The sequence below is a fragment of the Narcine bancroftii genome, chromosome 8 (assembly GCF_036971445.1).
Source record: "Narcine bancroftii isolate sNarBan1 chromosome 8, sNarBan1.hap1, whole genome shotgun sequence".
NCBI lineage: Eukaryota > Metazoa > Chordata > Chondrichthyes > Torpediniformes > Narcinidae > Narcine > Narcine bancroftii.
This window is the reverse complement of record NC_091476.1, coordinates 150,601,356-150,625,880: the sequence shown is the minus strand read 5'-3', so window position 1 is coordinate 150,625,880 and position 24,525 is coordinate 150,601,356. Positions and strand designations below refer to the sequence as shown.

At 44.6% G+C, this 24,525-nt stretch overlaps 1 long non-coding RNA gene across 2 annotated transcripts in view; it reads right to left on the bottom strand.

Annotated features, from left to right (window-relative positions):
* LOC138741892 (uncharacterized) overlaps positions 1–24,525 on the bottom strand; it is a 212,582-nt gene that overhangs the window by 61,260 nt on the left and 126,797 nt on the right. The gene's annotated exons all lie outside the window — the stretch shown is intronic.

Below are 24,525 nucleotides of genomic sequence, written 5' to 3'. Positions count from 1 at the left end.
TAGCACCACCTATACTTCCCAAGAAGGTCGAGAAGGGCATGGCTACCAGCTCCCATCTTGACAACATTTTGACTGCATCATTGTGTGGTATGGTAGCCACAAAGCCTTGGATACAGAGGATCATTAAAACAACCGAGGAGAATAACTAGCGTCTCCCTTTCCTCTACTGTTGACATTCACTGCGGACTTTGTATAAATGAGGCTCACAGAATTATAGACGAGCTTTTCCCTCCATCTCACAGTATTTTTGACCCACTACTATCAAGAAGGAGGTACAGGAGCATCAAAATCAGGATTCCCAGGATGGGAAATAGCCTCTTCTTGCAGGCTGTTAGATTGATGAACAGTTTCTTGTATCCGAGCAAATCATTCCAAGTAGTTACATATATTTATTTTAAATTACAACTTTTTCTTAAATATATTTTGTATTGAAGTTTAAACAAACATTTCCATAAGATGTATCCCAGATATTATACATATAGATCACAATTTCCACTTAATATTTTTCTGAGGTTTACACTTAGAGAGAGAGAGAGAGAGAGAGAGAGAGAGAGAGAGAGAGAGAGAGAGAGAGAGAGAGGAAAGACAGAACAAGAAAAAGGAGAAAACTGTGTACAAGCAGGGAGTGATTTTTTTTTACAATATAATCATTGATTTGTAAGAAAAAGGTTGGGCCTATGAAGTATTATGTAGTTAAAACATTTTTCCCAGTATGAATCAACTTGTTCCAATTTATGATTAACAGATATTGTTATCTTCTCCGTTTTATCAATGTCTGTTATAATTTCTTCCATGTGCTTAAAGTTGGGATCTCCTGTGATAACTATTTCCTGGTAAGAATCTTTTTTTAACCAGCCAGTATATTCATTAAACATTTATCTCTTTTTAACCATTCTTGAGGTATATACCCAAAATATATGGTCTTACTTTCTAGGGGTATTTCACATTTAAAAATGACTTGTAGTGCATTGCATATTCCACTCCAATAATCTTTGATACCAGGACAGTCGCAAAAAAATATTATAATGGTTTGCATTTTGATTTCTCCAGCAAACAGGGAGGTTACTATCATAATGGGATTTCTGAGAGGGTGTAATAAAATATCTTATCACGTTTGTCCACCCAAACTCCCTCCATTTCTGAGAAATGATACACTTCCATTGATCCCTCCATATTATTGTCCATTCTTCCTCAGATATCGTTATCCCTCCTTCCTTTCCCCATTTTGTTTTAATGTATTAAGTCAGGTGTGTTTTAAGAATTGACAGACTCTTATATACACTTAAAATGATTTCACTTCCATTATCTGAATGATATGCTTTTCTAAACATTTCTATCAAACATGCACTTGCCTTGGTTACATTTTAAACTCTCCTATTAACATAATGTCGCATCTGCAACTACTGATAAAAGTCTTGTTTTTCTAATAAGTGTGTTGCTTTAAGCATTTCAAAACCGAATAATATCCTTTCATTATATTACAAAGAACTGTTATTCCTTTAGCTATCCAATCCTTAAATCTAGCATCCAATTTATTCGGCGTGAAATCCGAGTATTACGCACACCATTTAAGAATTGCAATATCTCTCTCTAGTAGTTTATATTCTTTTATAGTATTTTTCCATATTTTAAGTCCATTTCACCCATGGGTTATTAATACTATTTATGTATCTTTGTATATTGTTATCAGTCAAAATTGCCTGTATGGAGATGGAAAGTATCTTGTCCTCGCTTCATATGATGGGTTACACCAACATATCACAGTTCTCATCTCTGCTGCAAGATAATAATCTTTAAGAGATGGTAGGCCCCATCCACCCTTTCCCTTGGCTAATTGCAAAGTTTTGATACAATCTCTATGCCTTTTACCTTGCCATATATATCTTGATAACATTTTATCCCATTCATTGAATTAATTTTGGTTAATCTCTATTGGTAGAGTCTCAAAAAGATACAATAGTCTGGGCAATATATTCATTTTAATGGGTTCAATCTCTGAACTGAGATTAAAAAAAGGAATTAGGTTCCATCTTATAATATCTTCCTTAAAATTTTATATAGAGGTAAATGATTGAATTCTAATTGTTTTGCCAAATCATTTGGCATAATGATGCCCAAATACTTAACAGACTCTGATTGCCAAGCACAGAGATATGTACTTTCAATTTGTCTTGGTAGGCTATGGTTATATGAGAGTAATTAGTTTTTATCTATGTTAAGCTTGTATCCTGATTATTGACCATATCGTTCAAAGGATTGCATCAATTTAGATAAAGAATACATTGGTTGACCTAAATATATCAAAATGTCATCTGCATAACAGGCCTATTTATGCTTTGTTGAATATCCTCATTCTGCTTGATATGCTGAGCTAATGGTTCCAAATATAATGCAAAGAGTGGTGACCTTGCACAACCCTGTCTCATCTCCCTTTCTAGTATAAAAAAAACTATTTGATTGATATCCATTGATTTTAATCCTAGCAGGATTGTCATATAGTGCCTGTTTTAATAATTGTATCATGTAAACTTAATCTATGTAAAACTCTGTAATGAAAATTCCAATTAACCGAATCAAATGCCTTGTTAGAGTCCAAGCTAATAACTATTGCTTTAATTTTATCTTTTTGTATATGGCCCATGTGAAATGTCCTTGTGTTTGGCATTGTTGTATAAACCTGACTGATCATTATGTCTCCCCCACATCAAGAGACCTTCTGTTTCCACTACCATAATATTAGTAATTTTCTGGAAGAAATTAGTATCACTTCTTAGAGGTGCGTATATATTTAATAGAATAACTGGACTCCCATCTATCTTCCCCTTTACTAGAATATATCTGCCCTCCTCAGCTTTCATTTTGAATACTTTTTTTTCAAAATTTAGCTTGTTTGAGATGAGAATAGTAATTCCTCCTCTATGTCCTGATTTATGTGAGGAAAGCAAATTAGTGAAGCCCATTCTTAGTTTTCCATGCCCCATTATCATTTAAATGGGTTTCCTGTAAATATACTACATGCTTGTTCTTTCTTCATTTTAGATAGAATTTTACTAAGTTTGGTTGGATTTAACAGCCAAATAACAGAAAAAGAAATTGATTTTACTTTATCCTTAACTATTTATCTATCAATATATCATTGAAATTAGCAGAATATAGTTTAATCGATCTAGTTCCTGAACAGATACGAACCAAGAAACGTGAGTGAAAAAAAAGGCAACGAAAGTGTGAATCCAAGGCTGGGGACTCTAAAAAATTATCCTGAATTGGGCTAGAGAAAGCATCTAGCTGTGGGGTATAGCCTCTGTTAGCTGTGAGTTGAGGACCCTCATTGCAGTACCCAAAAAGTAAATGAAAGTGAATGTACATTATGCAGACAAATGTGTACTCCTCTCATGTATATATTCTCATTTATATGGAGAAAGAGGAGTGAATGAAAGAATAATTAAGTTATATAAAGATTCTCCCACTTCTTGGGATAAGTACAGCACCCTCTATTTTTGCTTCTGTTTAGCTTATCAACACTTTTGAAATTAGTCAGATATTATGACACTTCTGCAGGGGGTGAAGTCTGTCTTCTGAAAACTCATAGTCTCTTCCTGATATTCTTCTTTCGCCCTGCTTTCTCAATTCTGTTACTATTTCCCAAATAGAGCAGGCAGGATAGCTACTCCAACAGGCTTGGGTTTGACCATGCTGACAGACATCCCTCTGTCCTTCATGTCTGCAGTCATTTCTTTCACTATCTGATGCAGCCCCATCCTGTCTTCATTTAAAAAAAACTCGCAGCTTAACAGGTTATGGTGTCTGGAAGCTAATCTTTATTTGCTTTAATATTTGCTTCACTTCGGAATATTCCTTATAGCTTCTGCAGGATCGCTGGGGGGTAATCTTGATCAAAATATATTAATTTCCCCTTCCAAAGTACCTTCTTCTTTCCCCAGGCCCTGCGCTGAATCTCTGCTTTGGTTTTGCACCAAAGGAATATGATTACTATTGATTGTGGTATATCTTCCTTGTCTCCAGAAGGCTTTGGGACGAATGCACGATGTGCTCTCTCAATCTCAGATTTCGTATTCGAGAGAATTTCCAGTGTGTCCCATTGTAACCTTTCTTCCAACTCCACGATAGACAACCCCTCGGCACCTTCAGGAACATTATATATCCTAATGTTTTTCCGTCGTGATCTTCCTTCTTGAGTGAGTCATTTTCTCTTGTTGGTTTAATACAGTTATCATCTTACTTAGAATCTGTTCCACAGTTTGAACTCTATCTTCCACCTTTTCAATTCATGTCTCTGCCACCTTTATTTTTTGATTAGCATTAGTGAGCTCTGACTTGTTATCATTTAGTTGCTGCCTTATGTCTTTCTAAAATTCCCTTATCTCTTATTAGATTTGCTGCTTCGCCTATACAAGGCCCAATGTCAGCTTTGTTATCAATCCCCCATGTAGGAAAGTTGTTCATTGCACTTCCCCTCGTCCACAGGCTCAACAGTGATGCCTATTTATCTCCATTTCTTTTCCCCATTCTTGACTCCTTTTTCAGCTCATATATTTTTTGAGAAATCTTGTATTTGGCAAATTAATGAGCCAAAATAATTATTTTTCCAGAAGAACTGTTATTTTAGGCTGCCATTCTGAACTGGAACCCTTAAAGTATACCTTTATGTATACTTGTGATTATTATGTACTGTATATTGTGTTTATATGTGTCTGCACTGGGGTCCTGAGAAACATTTTTGTCAGGTTATATATGTAGTCAGGTGATAATAATGTGACCCTATTTGGCTGAAAGGATCAGGGGTGTGATAGCACAGATTCTATCACCAATGTGTATATGTACAGATTGTAGTGTAAGATGACTGTGATTGGCTGAGAGTGTAGACCTACTGGCAGGTCTTAAAGGATTGCTCCTGGCCAGACCAGGTAATTCTGGACTGGTCAACCTACTTGTGATATGCTCCAGTCTTTTAGTTAATAAAAGCCTTGGTTTGGATCAACAAGTCTTTGGTTCTTTCGACGCACTCTACAAGGAGTAAAGAGAGAAAGCAAGAATAGGGGGCTGAAGTCGTATTGAATGGCAGAGCAGGCTCGAAGGACTGAATGGCCTTCTGCTGCTTCTAATTTCTGTTTCTTTCTAACTCCTTCTTTCTCCATTTCCAGGACTTCAGTAAATTTTGATCCACTTTTGTTCAACATATAAAAGACAATTTTCCACTGCTCATAATTAAGAGAGGGAAAATCTAATTATTGTTACATATTCACTTGCAAATTTTTTCCATACAAAGCAACAATATTATTTTCTGCCTGGCTCTGAACCTAATTGTGTCTTCGATAAACTTATTTTTGATGGAAAATAACCTCGGTGTCAGCCTTGCAGTAACTTCCTACGCTCCTCTGAAACTAACTTCATCAAGAGGCATCTCAACCACAATTGAAAACACAAATACCTTTCCCAATGGGCTGAAACTAAATAATTAAAATATGAGCTCTGCATCAATAAATTATGATTTTATTGTAATCCTTCAAGAACTTCAGTAGACTTCCTATCAAAATACAACATACAATCAGAATGGGCGGCATGCACAATGGGCCTAGACCCAAAATGCACAATGGGCCCAGACCCAAAATGCACAATGGGCCCAGACCCAAAATGCACAATGGGCCCAGACCCAAAATGCACAATGGGCCCAGACCCAAAATGCACAATGGGCCCAGACCCAAAATGCACAATGGGCCCAGACCCAAAATGCACAATGGGCCCAGACCCAAAATGCACAATGGGCCCAGACCCAAAATGCACAATGGGCCCAGACCCAAAATGCACAATGGGCCCAGACCCAAAATGCACAATGGGCCCAGACCCAAAATGCACAATGGGCCCAGACCCAAAATGCACAATGGGCCCAGACCCAAAATGCACAATGGGCCCAGACCCAAAATGCACAATGGGCCCAGACCCAAAATGCACAATGGGCCCAGACCCAAAATGCACAATGGGCCCAGACCCAAAATGCACAATGGGCCCAGACCCAAAATGCACAATGGGCCCAGACCCAAAATGCACAATGGGCCCAGACCCAAAATGCACAATGGGCCCAGACCCAAAATGCACAATGGGCCCAGACTCAAAATGCACAATGGGCCCAGACTCAAAATGCACAATGGGCCCAGACCCAAAATGCACAATGGGCCCAGACCCAAAATGCACAATGGGCCCAGACCCAAAATGTTGATGACTCATGGAGCTGCGTGACCTACTGATTTTCTCTGCACATTTGTGAATTGAACAATCAGAATGCTGCTCTGACTGTTCTAAGTCAACTAGTCTGGACTGTATTTACTCCTCAATGACAATGAAAAGAGATTATTTTGTCTTTGTCATCTGTGGGATCTTGTTATATCAAAATCAATGAAACATTGATCATATTTAAAAACTGTTTTATTATGAACGATGATGATATGTTACATAAACTAGGCTTGTACAGTAGATTAAAGGATAGTGAGGCTGATTAAATAAAGTGATCAGGTAGGGTTGTGAGAAATTATGAAGGAGGGCATCCAAATTAAGAGGTGTTTGGTTAAACATAGAGCTGGTGATGATATCAAGGAGCAGTGTTGCCCTCAAAGCAGGTGCTCCTTGACCCAGAACACAAATGGCGGCACTACAACTCCCAGAAGGCATAGAACCGGCCACGTGACGTCAGTGCGTGATGACGTCAGAGCGGGTCGCGCGTGCGATTCTGGCTTTTAAAAGGGTGCGCGGGTGATGAAGAGTAAATCCGTTTGATTCACTCTAAAAATGCCTTATGTGGTTATTTTGTTGTGTCCGCTGTGATTCCAGTGGCCACAAGCCCCCGAAAAAAATCCTCTTGTAGATGGAAGAAAAGGTTCAGTGAAAAGTTCAAAACTGAGATTGTAGATTTTTAAAATTTTCTTTTTAATCTTAATTTTAAAAATACTTTAAAATTTAAATTTATGTAAAAAAAAATAAATGCGTCTGCCCCCCCCCCCAATTAACTACACCTCCGGTATATTTCGGATGGTGGGGGGAAACCTGAACTCTTGGGGAAAACCCATGCAGTCGCAGAGAGAACGTGCAAACACCTTACAGACAGCACCGGATTCCAACCCTGGTCCTGATTGTTGATGCTGTAAATTTCTGTTGGGCAAGGGGATTAAGCCCAATTCAACCAAGTTTCCCCTGGTCATCCCTGAATTGCACTTCAAAATGGGGCCCACAAATGGTTAAATGTCCACCATTGTTCAAGTCGCAGCATCAGTTCCAGCTCTTATCCCAGCTTATATCAATTGGGCTTCTTCATTTCATTTATTTTTGATGTAAAATTAATCCTGCCTCCTTGCCTTTACTTTGACATGTTTGAGGTAAACCACTGTTTGTATATTTAACTGTGTGCACACCCATTGGCCGACTGTACCTGTGCCTGCTCCCACAGACTTCTGCATAAAGGTGACTGTCCCACAGTCTCCTCCCCAGTTCAGGACAGTCGACCAGCATGGATGTGGCTCCATTCTATTGCGAATAAAAGCCTATTAGTTTTACATAACTTTCACTCTTTTGGAGTTATTGATGGTGCATCAATGTTCTTTATTAAAAGAATATTCACCTCATTGAATAAGGGAAGAGGCTGGAGCAACAAGGAAGTGAATGACATCTTTCTGTTCCTCTCTTTATTCAGACAAACTACAAAAGGTCATGGAACTATATAACATGAAACTTTCAGCCCAATATTATCTATGCTGATCAAGTTTCCTATCTGAGCCCGTCCCAGTTGCTGCAGACTAAAAGTGCGTAGGTGGGCTTCACTTTGGCCAGGATGTACACAATGGACTCAACAGCTATCTTCTGTGCTGTAGAGGTCTACCTTTAAGGAGTATTCACTCTGGTGATGCAGGAACCAACTTTCACACGTTGGGACCCACAATAGCTCAACACTGCTCTTGCTTGGCAGTCTTGATTTTATGCTGAGACAATCGCAGCCGCCTGTAAGAGAACATTGCAAAGATGTACCAACCATTTCTAAAATGGGCAATGCACCTTGGCAATGCAAATTGAGAAGCAGCAGTGAGATTTGAGTACTGTTGACTATCCAAAGGATGCTGTCAAATGAGGGTGAAGAACCATGCTATTCCTCAAATTGTCCTGCATGAATGATGGTTACTTAAGGAAACTATCAGAGGCTACAAATACCCAGGGAACCTTGTTTGGTTGGTCTTTTCAGGAGAATGTAATAAAGGATTATGGGAAAAAGGCAGGTCAGTGGAGTTGAGTCCATGGCCAGACTAGCCATGGAGCAGGTTAAACAGGCCAGATGGCCAACTCCTGCTCTTATTTATGTTCTTAAAATAAAACACAAATTAAAAATGCTGTCTGTCATAAAAAGCACAGAGCACCACAGCGGTAAAAATTATTTGTGGCTGACAGCTACCATCTAAGCAATTCTGAGGTGAATTACTTAAACATCCAAACAAATCTTCTCACACTGATCAAATTACATTTGATGCTGGTTGATGGGGAAGTAAAGGTGATAAAGATGGAGAGCATGATTGAGACAAGGCAGTAACATCCTTCGTGCTTTGAACTGGCTATCTGTACGGGGAAATAACAAGGTGTGAAAGACAAGCAGCAAGCAGTCAGTACAATCTAGCAGCCTCCATCAGTGTCACACATGTTGCTATTCAAACCTATTTGAACTGCAAAAAGAACAACTAAGCATTAGCACTTTATACGCCAAGCTGGAAGTTCACAGAGCATTAATTAAACCTGACTTCTACACAGATTGCTGTGAGGCTGAAGGCAAAAGATGAAACATAAGAAAGAGTATCACATCAAGCCATAGGAACAACGATGGAGAATCAGGCCTGTAGTCCAGTGGTTCTCAACCTTTCTCTTTCCACTCACATACCACTTTAAGGTTTCCCTATGCCATAGGTGCTCCGCGATTAGTAAGGGATTGTTCAAGGTGGTATGTGAGTGGAAAGAGAAAGGTTGAGAACCACTGTACCTAATTGACTCCTTATGTGCACGGTTTCATAACTCCAAAGGAAATGGGCCAATGACAATTTTTCTCAAGCAAATTATTTCAGTAACAATTTGGTCCAGAGCACAGATTCTCATCCTTCCCTTGCCACTCACATATCACCTTAAGGAATCCCTTACTAATCACAGAGCACTTATGGCCTAGGGATTACTTAAAATGGTATGTGAGTGGAAAGAGAACGGTTGAGAACCACTGGTGTAGTAGATAGTTGCTACATCTTTGCAATTTTTTAATAGACTACTGTGAAAATCTCAGCATAAAATCAGGACTGCCACACAAGGGCACTGGTGAGTGAGTGCTGCATGGTCAAAGGTATAGTGCTTCCGAAATGATGTCAAATCAAGACCATACTTCACAGAAGTATGAGTCTAGGCTGACCATCGAGCACCTATTTACACTAATTCTATCTCATTGATTCTCTCCACATGCCCATTAATCTCCCCTCCTTCCCCATAGATTCTCCCACCCACCTAAACACTTTGGGGTAATTTATAACATCCAGAAATCCCACACGACTTTGGAACCGGAGTACCCACTGGGAACACATGAAGACACAGGGAGCATGTGCAATCCACATACAGACAGCACCCAGGGTCAGCTTTAGCTGTGACACAGTGGCTGAGTCACCTACTTATTTGACCTCTGAGGTGGAAGCCGAAGATCTCATGGGATATCCAAGGAACAATGAGACAGAGGTCACATGTGTTCTGACCACAACCTATAATTTCAAACAGATGATCAGAACAATTGTCCAATTGCTCTTTGTGGAAGCTTGCAGTGTCTAAACTTGCTGCTACACTTCCTGCATTTCGACAGTGATCCTCTTCAAAAGCACTTAGCTGGCATTGGGAGGAAATGTAAGGTGCTAAATAAATCTGTCTTTCTTCCATGCAATGTCATTAGGCAGGGTTAATCATTGGAAAAACCATGACATCACTGTCTGATAGAGAACCTGCTTGTCCAATAGGTTAGAAATGTTTTATGGACACTATCAACCCATTGGAGGGCAGGATCCATTAGTGCCAATAATGAAATCAAAACAAGAGGTCCAGCCTCCACTCTGCCCAAAGTGGCTTTGCAGCAATTATTTCTGTCTCAGAGGTAAGAATGTTTCCTCTCAATCAGCATTTACTCAGGAGTAGCTGAATCATGGGCTCTACAAGAACAAGGGTATGGTTTTCGCATTTCCCACAATAAGGGGATCCTTTCCCAAAAGTGGCATTGTCTCAGAGATCTCAACAGTCACATAATCTAGCCATACAGTGCAAATACTTGCGTCATCTTGGAAACATTCACCCACCCCCCCCCAAATCTGTCGATCTCAGGAATTTATTGGCACAAACCATTGTATTTATATTGCTGTCAAAGCTGAAAACAAGACACTGTTATGAAGGGATTGAAACTAGTTAAATACTGTGTACCCAATTCACCATCACCACCCACCTCTTTCACATCTTTTTGACCCAAAAAGAAACATGAAATCTGTTTTGCCATTCCATTGAAGATCAAAAAGCAAGATTGGGGAGGGTACAACTTGGAGGTTAATTTGGGAAAGTTACAAAATTCGAGTCTACTTGAAACACAAGGTTTTCAAGTGCATGGGAGTTCTATCACCTACAGGCTTTCCACCGAATCACACACAATCTGACTTGGAAACATATTGCTGTTCTTCAAGGTGGCTGAGTCCAAATCCTGCAATTCCCAAACCAACAGCACTGTGAGACAACCTTAACCAGATGGGCTGGTGTGATTCAAAACAGTGGACCTACACAAGCTGCAGGCTTCATGAGACCAGCTTATGGGCACCAGGATTCGGGAGGGTGCGAAGGGCAAGAAGGGCTCCTGAAGGGCTTTGGGCACTGAAAGGTTCCTGATCATATTGGAGGTTTGGATCTGGAGCTCTGGTTGCCAATGGTCTGAATCTGTGCAGCTGCAGAGGATGTGGGAGCGCTGGAGGTGAATCCACGAACACTCAATTACTCTTTTGCTTCTCTTTCTCCTATGGTTAGGGGGCGCCAGACAATGCTCATGGTGACTCTTTGTTTACCTTAAGGCAGACAAAATTTGAAGTTTTTTTTAATGCATTATTACATGATAATAAATGGAACCTTGAACCTTCTCAAGGGTATTTAGGGTGGGCATTAAAAAATGGCTTGCCACCATTAACCACATCCTACAAGCAATTACGTTTTAAAGAATTTGTTATGGTTAAACCACAGTTTGGTGCAAGGCTGTCTGAAACTCTCAGTAACACTCAGTAAAAGTGTCACATTGTTTCTTATTAATTACTGTGACATTGACTGTCAAGGGAATTTCATCCAACTGCACTGATGAAGTGAATTGGAACAATTGCGGAAAATTAAAGGAATGAGGCAGTGGAAGTCTAAACAAATCTGGAGACCCACGTGCGCAGAATGTTCAAGTTCAGAAATTATTTAATAAGGCTGAGAATTCAGGCCTTTCCCATTAGAGTTTTAAAGTACCAGGGTTTTGTGGTTAAATTTCAATTCAACAAAGCCCTGGACAGACCCATACATAAAACCAGCAGCATGAGTTGGCTATGCTTCCCTCAGCACAAGCTTGCCATTCATCAAGATCACAGGTGATCATCTACCTCTGGACCACTTCTCAGCATTTTCAGCGTTTCACTTTAATTCTATTCACTTAATTTTAATTTAGAGATACAGCACAGTAACAGGCCCTTCTGGTCCATGAGCCCATGGCACCCAAATACACTCAGGTGGCCAATTAACTTACTAATGCTCAGTTACCTATAAATCTCTATCTTGAATGAACAGAACAATGGTGCCTTCACAGTGCTCTAGAGTAGAGAATTCCAAAGGTTCAAGTCGTTTAAATGAAGAGTTTCTCCTCCTCCCAGGATTCTACTGAAATTGAGCCTGGTGATCTCAGATTCAGCCAGAGTGAAAAAAAATCTAACTTGTCAAAACCTTCAACAATTTTGTATATTTCTGTGAGATCTCCTCTCACTTTGGTGAACCTCTGAGATTACTCAATCTTTCCTCACGCAACAAACCCACCAACCATGGAAGAACCAGAGTGAATCTGATTGAAAGGTATCTGAATAGTCAGGGAATCAAACATTAAGGGGAAAAGGCAGGGGAGCGGGGCTGAGTGGGAGAATGGATCAGCTCATGATGGAATGGTGGAGGTGACTTGACAGGCCGAATGGCTTACTTCTGCTCCTATATCCTATATTTTATGGCCTTCTCTGCACTCCTATAGGTAAAGTCAAAATACAAGGTCAGAAAATTATAAGATTTCCTTACAAATATATTCAAATCCTCTGGTAAATAAGGGTTAATATACCTTTGGACCTTTGTAACACCAGTATGTAGACCTTGTCAAGTCAAGTCAAGTCAGGTTACATTAAGTCAAGTTTATTATCATCTGATTGTACAAGTCTTCTTTGGCTTGGCTTCGCGGACGAAGATTTATGGAGGGGGTAAAAAGTCCACGTCAGCTGCAGGCTCGTTTGTGGCTGACAAGTCCGATGCGGGACAGGCAGACACAGTTGCAGCGGTTGCAAGGGAAAATTGGTGGGTTGGGGTTGGGTGTTGGGTTTTTCCTCCTTTGCCTTTTGTCAGTGAGGTGGGCTCTGCGGTCTTCTTCAAAGGAGGTTGCTGCCCGCCAAACTGTGAGGCGCCAAGATGCACGGTTTGAGGCGTTATCAGCCCACTGGCGGTGGTCAATGTGGCAGGCACCAAGAGATTTCTTTAGGCAGTCCTTGTACCTTTTCTTTGGTGCACCTCTGTCACGGTGGCCAGTGGAGAGCTCGCCATATAATACGATCTTGGGAAGGCGATGGTCCTCCATTCTGGAGACGTGACCCATCCAGCGCAGCTGGATCTTCAGCAGCGTGGACTCGATGCTGTCGACCTCTGCCATCTCGAGTACTTCGACGTTAGGGGTGTAAGCGCTCCAATGGATGTTGAGGATGGAGCGGAGACAACGCTGGTGGAAGCGCTCTAGGAGCCGTAGGTGGTGCCGGTAGAGGACCCATGATTCGGAGCCGAACAGGAGTGTGGGTATGACAACGGCTCTGTATACGCTTATCTTTGTGAGGTTTTTCAGTTGGTTGTTTTTCCAGACTCTTTTGTGTAGTCTTCCAAAGGCGCTATTTGCCTTGGCGAGTCTGTTGTCTATCTCATTGTCGATCCTTGCATCTGATGAAATGGTGCAGCCGAGATAGGTAAACTGGTTGACCGTTTTGAGTTTTGTGTGCCCGATGGAGATGTGGGGGGGCTGGTAGTCATGGTGGGGAGCTGGCTGATGGAGGACCTCAGTTTTCTTCAGGCTGACTTCCAGGCCAAACATTTTGGCAGTTTCCGCAAAGCAGGACGTCAAGCGCTGAAGAGCTGGCTCTGAATGGGCAACTAAAGCGGCATCATCTGCAAAGAGTAGTTCACGGACAAGTTTCTCTTGTGTCTTGGTGTGAGCTTGCAGGCGCTTCAGATTGAAGAGACTGCCATCCGTGCGGTACCGGATGTAAACAGCGTCTTCATTGTTGGGGTCTTTCATGGCTTGGTTCAGCATCATGCTGAAGAAGATTGAAAAGAGGGTTGGTGCGAGAACACAGCCTTGCTTCACGCCATTGTTAATGGAGAAGGGTTCAGAGAGCTCATTGCTGTATCTGACCCGACCTTGTTGGTTTTCGTGCAGTTGGATAATCATGTTGAGGAACTTTGGGGGACATCCGATGCGCTCTAGTATTTGCCAAAGCCCTTTCCTGCTCACGGTGTCGAAGGCTTTGGTGAGGTCAACAAAGGTGATGTAGAGTCCTTTGTTTTGTTCTCTGCACTTTTCTTGGAGCTGTCTGAGGGCAAAGACCATGTCAGTGGTTCCTCTGTTTGCGCGAAAGCCGCACTGTGATTCTGGGAGAATATTCTCGGCGACACTAGGTATTATTCTATTTAGTAGAATCCTAGCGAAGATTTTGCCTGCAATGGAGAGCAACGTGATTCCCCTGTAGTTTGAGCAGTCTGATTTCTCGCCTTTGTTTTTGTACAGGGTGATGATGGTGGCATCACGAAGATCCTGAGGCAGTTTACCTTGGTCCCAACAAAGCTTGAAAAACTCATGCAGTTTGGCATGCAGAGTTTTGCCGCCAGCCTTCCAGACTTCTGGGGGGATTCCATCCATACCTGCTGCTTTGCCACTTTTCAGTTGTTCGATTGCCTTATATGTCTCATCCAGGGTGGGAACCTCATCCAGCTCTAGCCTTAGGGGCTGTTGAGGGAGCTGGAGCAGGGCGGAATCTTGGACTGAGCGGTTGGCACTGAAAAGAGATTGGAAGTGTTCTGACCATCGGTTGAGGATGGAGATCTTGTCGCTGAGGAGGACTTTGCCGTCTGAGCTGCGCAGCGGGCTTTGGACTTGGGGTGAGGGGCCGTACACAGCCTTTAGAGCCTCGTAGAAACCCCTGAAGTCGCCAATGTCCGCGCTGAGCTGTGTTCGTTTGGCGAGGCTAGTCCACCACTCATTTTGGATCTCCCGGAGTTTGCGCTGAAGATGGCTGCATGCGCGACGGAAGGCTTGTTTCTTCTCTGGACAGGACGGCTTTGTAAGGTGAGCCTGGTGGGCAGCTCGCTTCTTTGCCAGCAGCTCCTGGATTTCCTGGCTGTTTTCGTCAAACCAGTCCTTGTTTTTCCTGGAGGAGAAGCCCAGTACCTCTTCAGTGGATTGCAGTATGGTAGTCTTCAACTGATCCCAGAGGGTTTCAGGGGACGGGTCCGTGAGGCGGGTTGCAACGTCGAGCTTTGCTTTGAGGTTTGCCTGGAAGTTTCCTCTCGCTTCGTCTGACTGCAGTTTTCCAACATTGAACCTCTTTCTGGGGGCTTTATTGTTCCTGGGCTTTGGCTTGAAGTGAAGGTTGAGCTTGCAGCGAACCAGCCGGTGGTCAGTGTGGCATTCCGCGCTAGGCATGACCCTGGTGTGGAGCACATCTTGTTTGTCACTTTCTCGCACCAGGATGTAGTCCAGGAGGTGCCAGTGTTTGGATCGGGGATGCATCCAGGTGGTCTTAAGGCTGTCCCTCTGCTGAAAAAGGGTGTTTGTAATGACAAGCCGCTGTTCTGCGCAGAGCTCCAACAGGAGGCGCCCATTGTCGTTGCACTTGCCGACGCCATGCTTGCCCAGGATTCCTGGCCAGGTTTCTGAGTCTTTGCCGACACGAGCGTTGAAGTCGCCCAGGATGACAACCTTGTCGGCTGTAGGGGTACGCTGGATGAGGTTGCGCAGGTCGGTGTAGAACTTGTTCTTTTCTGCTGGTTCCGCCTGGAGGGTTGGAGCATAGACACTGATGAGGGTGATGTGACGCTTGTTTTGAAGTGGGAGTCGCATGGACATGATTCGGTCCGAGAGGCCTGTCGGAAGGTTTTCGAGTTTGGAGGCAATGAAGCTCTTGACCATGAAGCCTACACCAGATAGGCGTCGTTCATCCGAAGGCTTGCCAGACCAGTAGAGTGTGTAGCCCGCGCCGCGTTCTTGGAGGCTGCCTACATCTGCCAGGCGGACTTCACTGAGAGCGGCTATGTCGATATCAAGTCTGAGGAGTTCATGTGCAATGAGGGCAGACCGACGTTCAGGTCGGTGGCTGTCAGCCTTGTCTAGCATGGTTCTGATGTTCCAGCATGCTAGCTTGAGTTTGTGAGCATCTTTTGAGGGGGAGGACGTGGAGGGGGAGGACGTGGAGGGGGAGGACGTGGACCTGTCCTCGGGCCTGCGCAAAGGAGCTTTTAGGTGGAGTGCAGTGCGCGCAGTACTGGCCCCACCCTTTACACCCATGGTTCGTGTGCCGTGGCCAAGCAAGCTGGGACGTGGCAGCGAGGTCCTTGGGTCGTAGGTTTTATATCGGAGTGGCCTTCTCCTATGCAGGTTTCTTACCCGGGCTGGAGGGGTCTGCCTCCCCTCCTAGGTCGGTCCATACTGCCCGGACCGGGGCCGAGGCCGCCGCAGTTCACCCTGTGCCTGGACTGGGGCCGCTGCCTCCCACTCCCTGCCCGGACCGGGGCCTCCGCCTGCCTCACTCGACCGAGGCCGGGGCCGCCGTCTCCCCCTTGCTCCTGCCCGTATCGGGGCCGCCGCCGTCTACCCTTCGCCCGGACCGGGGCCGGGGCCGCTGCTGCTCTCCCTGTGCCCGGACTGGGGCCGCCGCCTCCCACTCTCTGCCCGTATCGGGGCCTCCGCCTGCCTCACACGACCGAGGCCGGGGCCGCCGTCTCCCCCTTGCTCCTGCCCGTATCGGGGCCGCCGCCGTCTACCCTTCGCCCGGACCGGGGCCGGGGCCGCTGCTGCTCTCCCTGTGCCTGGACTGGGGCCGCCGCCTCCCACTCCCTGTCCGGACCGGGGCCTCCGCCTGCCTCACTCGACCGAGGCCGGGGCCGCCGTCTCCCCCTTGCTCCTGCCCGTATCGGGGCCGCCGCCGTCTACCCTTCGCCCGGACCGGGGCTGGGGCCGCTGCTGCTCTCCCTGTGCCCGGACTGGGGCCGCCGCCTCCCACTCTCTGCCCGTATCGGGGCCTCCGCCTGCCTCACACGACCGAGGCCGGGGCCGCCGTCTCCCCCTTGCTCCTGCCCGTATCGGGGCCGCCGCCGTCTACCCTTCGCCCGGACCGGGGCCGGGGCCGCTGCTGCTCTCCCTGTGCCTGGACTGGGGCCGCCGCCTCCCACTCCCTGTCCGGACCGGGGCCTCCGCCTGCCTCACTCGACCGAGGCCGGGGCCGCCGTCTCCCCCTTGCTCCTGCCCGTATCGGGGCCGCCGCCGTCTACCCTTCGCCCGGACCGGGGCCGGGGCCGCTGCTGCTCTCCCTGTGCCCGGACTGGGGCCGCCGCCTCCCACTCTCTGCCCGTATCGGGGCCTCCGCCTGCCTCACACGACCGAGATTGTACAAGTACAACCTGACAAAACCACACTCTCTGGTCCTTGGTGCAAAACATGCAGACACGCAACGAGACATAACACATTCCTGCACTGTCTGTAAAGAGATTGTTCATTCTCCTTGTGTCTGCATGGGTTTCTTCCGGGAGCTTTGGTTTCCTTGCGCCATTCAAAAATGTACTGACGATTATAGGTCAATTGGGTGTAACTGGGCAGCAGGCACTCGTGGGCCGAACAGGCCTGCCTCTGTGCTGTATGTATGTGTAAATGTCTACAAACAATACACATGCAGGACAAGCACTCATAAATAAACCAATAGTTTTGTAAATATGATAATCTCAGAAGATTAGCGGGGACAGTTCCTTCGATCGTTCACCATTCTCACTGCCCGTGGGAAGAAGCTGTTCCTCAGCCTGGTGGTGCTGGCTCTGATCCTCCTGAGTCTCTTTCCCCGATGGGAGCAGCTGAAAGATGCTGTGTGAGAGATGGAAGGGGTCCTCAACGATTTTGTGCGCCATCTTCAGTCAACAATCCTGGTAAATCACATCAATGGGGGAAAGGAAGACTCCAGTGATCCTCTCTGCCACTCTTATGGTCCTGTGGGTTGACCTCCGATTCATTTCTCTGCAGCAAATGTACCACGCTGTGATGCAGCCAGCCAGGACACTCTGATTAAAGCTCCGGTAGAAGGATGGAATGATGGTGGCCGGCAGTCTTCCCGTCTTCAGTCTTCTCAGGAACTCCAATCACTGTTGTGCCTTTCTGATAAGAGGAGATGGTGTGTGTCCATGATAGGTCACTTGGAAAACATCATGCTCTCTACCCTCTATACTACCGAGTTATTGTTGTGTAGTGGAACATGGTCGTTCCTGGTCCTCCTGAACTCCATGACCAACTCTAGATTCGCCTCCTGTGCTCTCACAGCCTCTTCAGCTGCCCAGGCTTCTATTCAATTCATCAACAATCCAAGCTCCAGATCCAAACCTCTAAAACTATCAGGAAGCGTTTAGTCCCCAAAGCCCTTCTTGCCTTCAGCACCTTCTCGAACCTTAGCTTTAATGCCTGGTTCCCATGAGCCAATCTCCAGCAGCCTGTAGCCTGGACAGTTCTCCTGACTACAAATCACCCACACCCTCTTTTGGTCTTTCAGCCACTGAGCCCCTCGCAGGGACCTTCCCATGCTTCTCCTCTCAATGGGTGGGGGAGGGGTGGGGGGGGTGTTCTCTCCATCACTGGTGCCCAGCGCTGGTCTGCTGTTTCCAGAGCCTGCAGCCCCTCGTGGCCACTGCTGAGCCCAGGGACCACCATTTTGGGCACAGTTGCCAAGGTTGCAGGATTTTGGTTTAAAAACACCTTTAACAGGCCTTTTAATGCCTGCATGGGGCAGCCAGCATTGTGACCAGGCAGTTGAACCATTCAGAGCAGCATTCTATCTCTGACCTCCGCTCTCCCAGGTCCATAAACCTTATTTGGAATAATGTAATGTTCATCTTAATATTAATCTCTGGAAAACTATTCTCATGGAAATAAAAGTAATTGATCTGTTCTCTTGAGAAAATAGAATGAGTGAACATTGGTTAGATTCACAGTATGTCCACAAATGATGTGGAAAGCAATGGTTTCACTTCCATATTTCCTTAAGTCATCTGTGAGAGACAGAGCCAAATGCAGAAGCATTAACATCTGCACCCTGGCATAAATAAATACTTTCTCACTGTGTTAAATTAGACTCCAAACATTTACAATTGGAATGAACTCCTCTCCGTCCTCTATACAGAAAAGTTTGCAAGTGGATGTAAAAAAATACCATAACATAAAATGACATGAAGGCATTTTACTGACCTTCTGAGCATTTTCCAACAAGCTGGCGTAATTGCACATAGTTATAGATGACTATTTACTTAGTATATTTGGGGGGTCGCATTCACATGCAACCTATGCATGTCAGATCTCATGCATCAGAAAATGCCACAAGTCAGGAACAGCTTCTGTGACAGCATCACGAATCAGGATGGTCCTGCTAACATCCAACTTGTTTCATTCAAAATGTATCGGAGGGCCAAAAGTTCAGACCCTCCCCAGGTCTGGACCACGTAACCTCTGTGCAGAGCAGGTGCCACCTCTCAGCTGGAACATTGCACCAAAGCCCATACATATTTTGTTGAATGAACAAGTAAAGCAGAAATGTGGCCGTCCAGGTTTCTTGGCCAGCGCCCCTCCTCTAGCCAGTTACTGACAACGCAGACCAGCTTGTCATACCTGCACTCAATATGAGATTCACCAACTTTAGGTGATACTTTGTGCACTTTTTCTTTCCGTATCAGAACAGGCCATTTCCACCAATCACTTGTGTTTTTGGCTAAGTTTCTCCCTGTCCATTAGCCCAGTCTGACCTGCTGAGCAGGTCCCACAGTCCTGCCATGAGCAATACATTACACAGGTGAAGAAGCAAAATCACCTTCTAAAAACACAAAAATGCCAGAAGAGCTCAACAGGTCAGGCACCATCCATAGGAGGTTAAGATATCTAACCTTGAAGAAGGGCTCAGGCCCAAAATGTTGGTTAAATATCATTACAATCTATGGACACTGCCTGACCTGTTGAGTTCCTCCAGCATTTTTCTATTTGCACTTCAATCACAGCATCCACAGACTTTTGTGTTTTGCCCCCAAATCACTGTCTAACTGTTCCATTAACCATCACCCCTTCACAGACATTTCCCTTGGCTCATCCATCCCTCCCTTCTCCTTGAAAAAGGCAAAAATTGCAGCTGCTGAAATCTGGAGGCAAACCTGGGCCTGCTAAAGGAACTGAGCCAGTCTCACAGCATCTGTGGGCAGAAATGGTCAGTCAACATTTCAGGTCAGGATCCTTTATTGAGACAACGATATGAAGGGGTGTTATCAAGGGGAAAAGAAGCTGGGGAATGGCTAGGAGTGATAGAATATTGGACAGCAATTGACTTCTCGACTAACAGACTACAATCAGGGAAGATGGGTAACAACATCTCCTCCACATTCACATCCAACATCATGCTCCTCAAGGATGCATACTTGTTCCCAATATACTGCCTCTTAACCCATGACCTTACAGCTAAATACCGTTCCAACTCCATCTTCAAATTCACCGATGACACCACAGTAACAGACTGGGTATCAAATAACAGAGAGTCAGAATCCAGGAAAGAGATTGAAAGTTGAGTGGCATGATGCCAAAATAACAATCTCTCTCTTGTCATTACGACAAAGGTAATGATCACTATTCTCAGGAGAGGGGACAGAGTCCACACCTCTGTCCACATGAATTAAGCCAAAGTAGAAAGAACATATAGCTTCAAATTCTTCAGATTAAATACCTTCAAATGACTTGGGACAAACTTCTTCACATGGTCAAAAAGCTCCCCAACAGCTACTTGTTCAGAAGAAAAAGAAAATTGGGCATGTTCCCGCCTTCTTCCTACCAACTTATACAGCTGGACCATTGAGAGCATACTTGCTGCATGGATCATCGAGTGGGAGCTGCCCTGCTCAAGATCAGAAGAAACTACAGTAGGGAGCTCTGAATATAACAACAGCTGCCATCCCCTTCATGGACTCCATCTCCATCTTCAGCTGTCAAGGAAAGGCAGTCAACATATTCAAAGACCCATCACACCAGAACACCTCCCTCCTCCCATCAAGAGAAGGAAAAAGTGTGTGAAAGCACACACCAACACACTTAAAAATAGTTTCTTCCCTGTAATGTCAGGCTCCTAAATGAAAAACACTGCCCTTGCTTGGGGTTAACTGATTTTCCTTTTCATTGTAATTCTATACTTTGAAAATTTTGTTCTTTACACAGCTAAATGAAATGTTACAGATAACCTGATTGTCCACTTGTAGAAGCACCCTCATAGAACCAGTATTTGGTGACAAACTTAATAAACTAAGCTGTGGAGAGATATGGAGAGAGAGAGAGAGAGAGAGAGAGAGAGAGAGAGAGCACTCAGATGTGTGGGATGTAGACGTTAGGCAGAAATTAAGAAAAGGAGTGGGTTTAAAGAGGTTTAATGAAATGGTGGAACCAAATGGAGATAGTTAAAATTATTTTTATTGTAAATTTCTTCCCAGTCTTAACTGAAATATTAACTCTGTTCTCTTTTGCACCGATGCTGCTTGACTTGAGATTTTTATCCCCAATATTTTCTGTCTTTGTTTCATATTTACAGCAGCTGCAGTTTTTTGTTGTGCTAAATGCCACTGAGAAACAACGCCTAAGGTAACTTCAGTCACAACTTCGCAGCCTTGTCTGCAGCTTCTGGGAAGACGAGAAGGACCTTGCGTCAAATCTGACTGCAGTACCACTCAAGGTGTTGCCTTGCCTCCCGCCACAGGGAAGTCATCGACAGGATCACCCTCAACCACCTTCTCCTGGAGTAAGAATTGCTCATTGAATCTCAGTCTGGATTCAGTTCCAACCAGAGACACTGTTGGCCTGTAATAAAAACACAATGCCGGAGAGACTCAGCAAGTCAGAGTGTACTTTATATGGTAAAGAAAAAAATACATAACTGATGCTTCGGGCCTGAGCCCATCATTAAGGAATGATCTATATGTAGGCGGCTGAATAAAATGGCGGGGGAGGGGCATAGATCCATAGGCACGAGGGCATAGGTGGATATGGGAAGGAGGGCACAAGAGGGAGGGTGTTAAGGTGACATTGGAGGTGGGAGGAAGTGGGGGGGGATAGAGGGCAGTGGAGGTAAGGAGGAAGGTAACAGGCAGGGAGGTCAAAGGTGCCTGCCTATATATTGATAATACCTTAATGAAGGGCTCAGGCCCAAAACGTTGGTTATGTATCTTTATCTTCACTATACAAAGTACACTGAGTGGCCAGCTGAGTTTCTCCGGCATTATTTTTTACTACAATCAAAACATCTGCAGTCTTTCATGTATCACTACATTTAGACATGAACCATTCTGTACTGACACAAGAGAAAAGCCAAGGAGCAGCATCCATCACAACACATGGCCTGTTTTGTATTTTAAAAGCCTTTGATCTAATCAATCAAGAGGGACAGGAGCGTCCTCTTCAAGTTTGCTTTCCTGCAGAGTTCATCTCCAACTTTCTTCTGCAGCATGAAGACTTGCAAGTTGTGATCTTAACCACAAGAGACCCAAACTCAGGGCAGCTTGACGTCAAGCAAGGTTTGTATAAGTGAGCATTTGGAAGGCAAGCTCCAAGTCATCATCAATTTGGTCACTGAATGCTTAACACATGCAAAACAAAAATCCTCTACCAGACTTGCTGTAACCTCCACAAAGTTACTTGGGAAAATGTGGCCCACTCCCTGTTCCTGTGGAACCACCTCTCAATGATAAAGAAATTCATTATCACAAAATTGCATTCAGCATGCTGTCACAGCTTTGGTTGCATGGTCCTTGAAGATCAAGACGCTAAACTGGCATAATGTACTAAAATAAAAACACAATGCCAGAGAAACCCAGCAGGTCAAACAGTGTACTTTCTATTGCAAAGATAAAGATACATAACCAATATTTTAGGCTTGAGACCTTCATCAAGGTGTGGATAGTTGCGTCAGGGTCCCTTCTGTCATTTAAGAGAAAGTTGGATGTGTACATGGAGGTGAGGAGGTTGGAGGGTTATTGGCGGTGAGCGGGAGGTTTGAGCTAGCGGAGTTGTTCTAGTGAACCAGTGCGGACTTGAAAGGCAGACTTTCAAGTTTTACTGGTGCAACGTGCTACTGGGCAGCAGTAATCCCTGCCTCTGAGCCATGGACCACCTGAAGCAATCTCCCGAAAACATGGAAAAGATGCCCCCTGTTCACAAAATCATCTCATTCAGATTCAGATTTCAGAATTATTGTCAGAGTACATATATGACATCACATACAACCCTGAGATTACAACTTACTGGTAATGCAAAAAAATCTATACACAATGTACATATCCACATAATATTAAAGCCCTCCTTCAATACCCTTGACCTGCTCCATCTCTCTGGCAGTCCATGTCATTTACGAGCCCAACACCAACCTTCCCAAATGAACACTTTTATTCTGGCAAAACGATTGCAAGATGGACTTTAGAAATAATCCAAGGGTGTTCTCAAAATCTCCCCTAAAAGTGTAACATCCCCACCAACTGTGGAGATCCCCGACACAAGAAGCTGACACTGATCTGTCAGTGAAGATGTTGGCGACATTTGCAAAACCAAACTTGTGAGATCCTCTTGAACAGGTTCAGAGAGTTGTGAAGTCGGCCAGCAATATCACAAGCACCATCTTCACTCCATCAAGGACATCTACAAGAGGCAGTGTCTTAAGAAAGCAGCCTCTGTCCTCAAGAACCCCCCACCATCCAGGCCATGCCCTCTTCACACTGCTACCACCAGGAAAGAGGTACAGGAGCTGGAAGACAACCACCCGGTGGAGCAAAAACAGCTCTTCCCCTCTGCCATCAGAAGAGATTTCTGAATGAAAAATGAATCACAGACACTACCTATTTTCTTGAACTGTTTATTTATTTTTGAAATGCAATTTATTGTAATATTTGCTCTATTGACGCTGCTGCAAAGCCACAAATTTGTGACGTGTTCATGACAATAAATTTTGTTTCTGATTCTGAGTGTAGCATGCTTGTACGAAAAGTATTTGGTCATCAGCAAGTCTTGTTGCACTGTTTCATACTGCAGCTTCCAACACAAATATTTGTTATATGGAGGATGGGTGGAGGAGTTTCAGCACCTTGAGCTCATGCCACCTTAGGCCTTCTCACACTGCCTTGGAAAATGCTGTGAAGTGGCAGTATGAAAATGTTGGCCCAGGAAAATTACTCGGGTCCGTGGCCCTACCTCTTAGGTAATTAAACTGGGTCACCCTCTCCCTGCAGTCTGAATCAGCAAATGGCCAAGCTGGGGAAGCGTAGAGATGTCAGCGCTTGTGTGCTGAGTCATCGTGTCGTCAACCTCAATTTGCCTTCAATAAATCAGTTCATTCTGCTATTTGTTGATTGGCCTATATGTCTGCTTATGTGTGTGTGTGTATATATACACACACACACACACACACACACACACACACACACACAGAGTCTTCTGACTTCTGATAGGACTTCCTGTGAGTGCTGGGGTGGGGACCCCCCCCCCCCCCCCAAATTGACAAGGAGGGTAAATTACAGGGAATTTGGGACTGCAGTGTGAAAGGCCCAGGCAGTCCTGCCTTCCCTGGAATTTCACCTGCAAAGTGAAAGGGCTTAGTGAGAAGCCAGAAGAATACCCACCTTTCCTATACGTGTGATTCTCTATAGCACTGGAATAAAGAACTGTGACAACCCACTGCAATTTCAATCTGCATTTTATGCTCAGTTGCTGGGTTGTAGTATAAAGTGATTGAACTTGTTTTCATTAAAGTATTGTACAATCTAAGTAATCGTTCCAAGTCACGGTTGGAGGGAACTCATTTCTTGTTATAATCACAAAAACATCATCAGATCACTGAGCTTTTATTTCAATAACTTTACAAGCAATGATATGATTTGTCTTGGTAAGAATGGCACCCAGTGCAG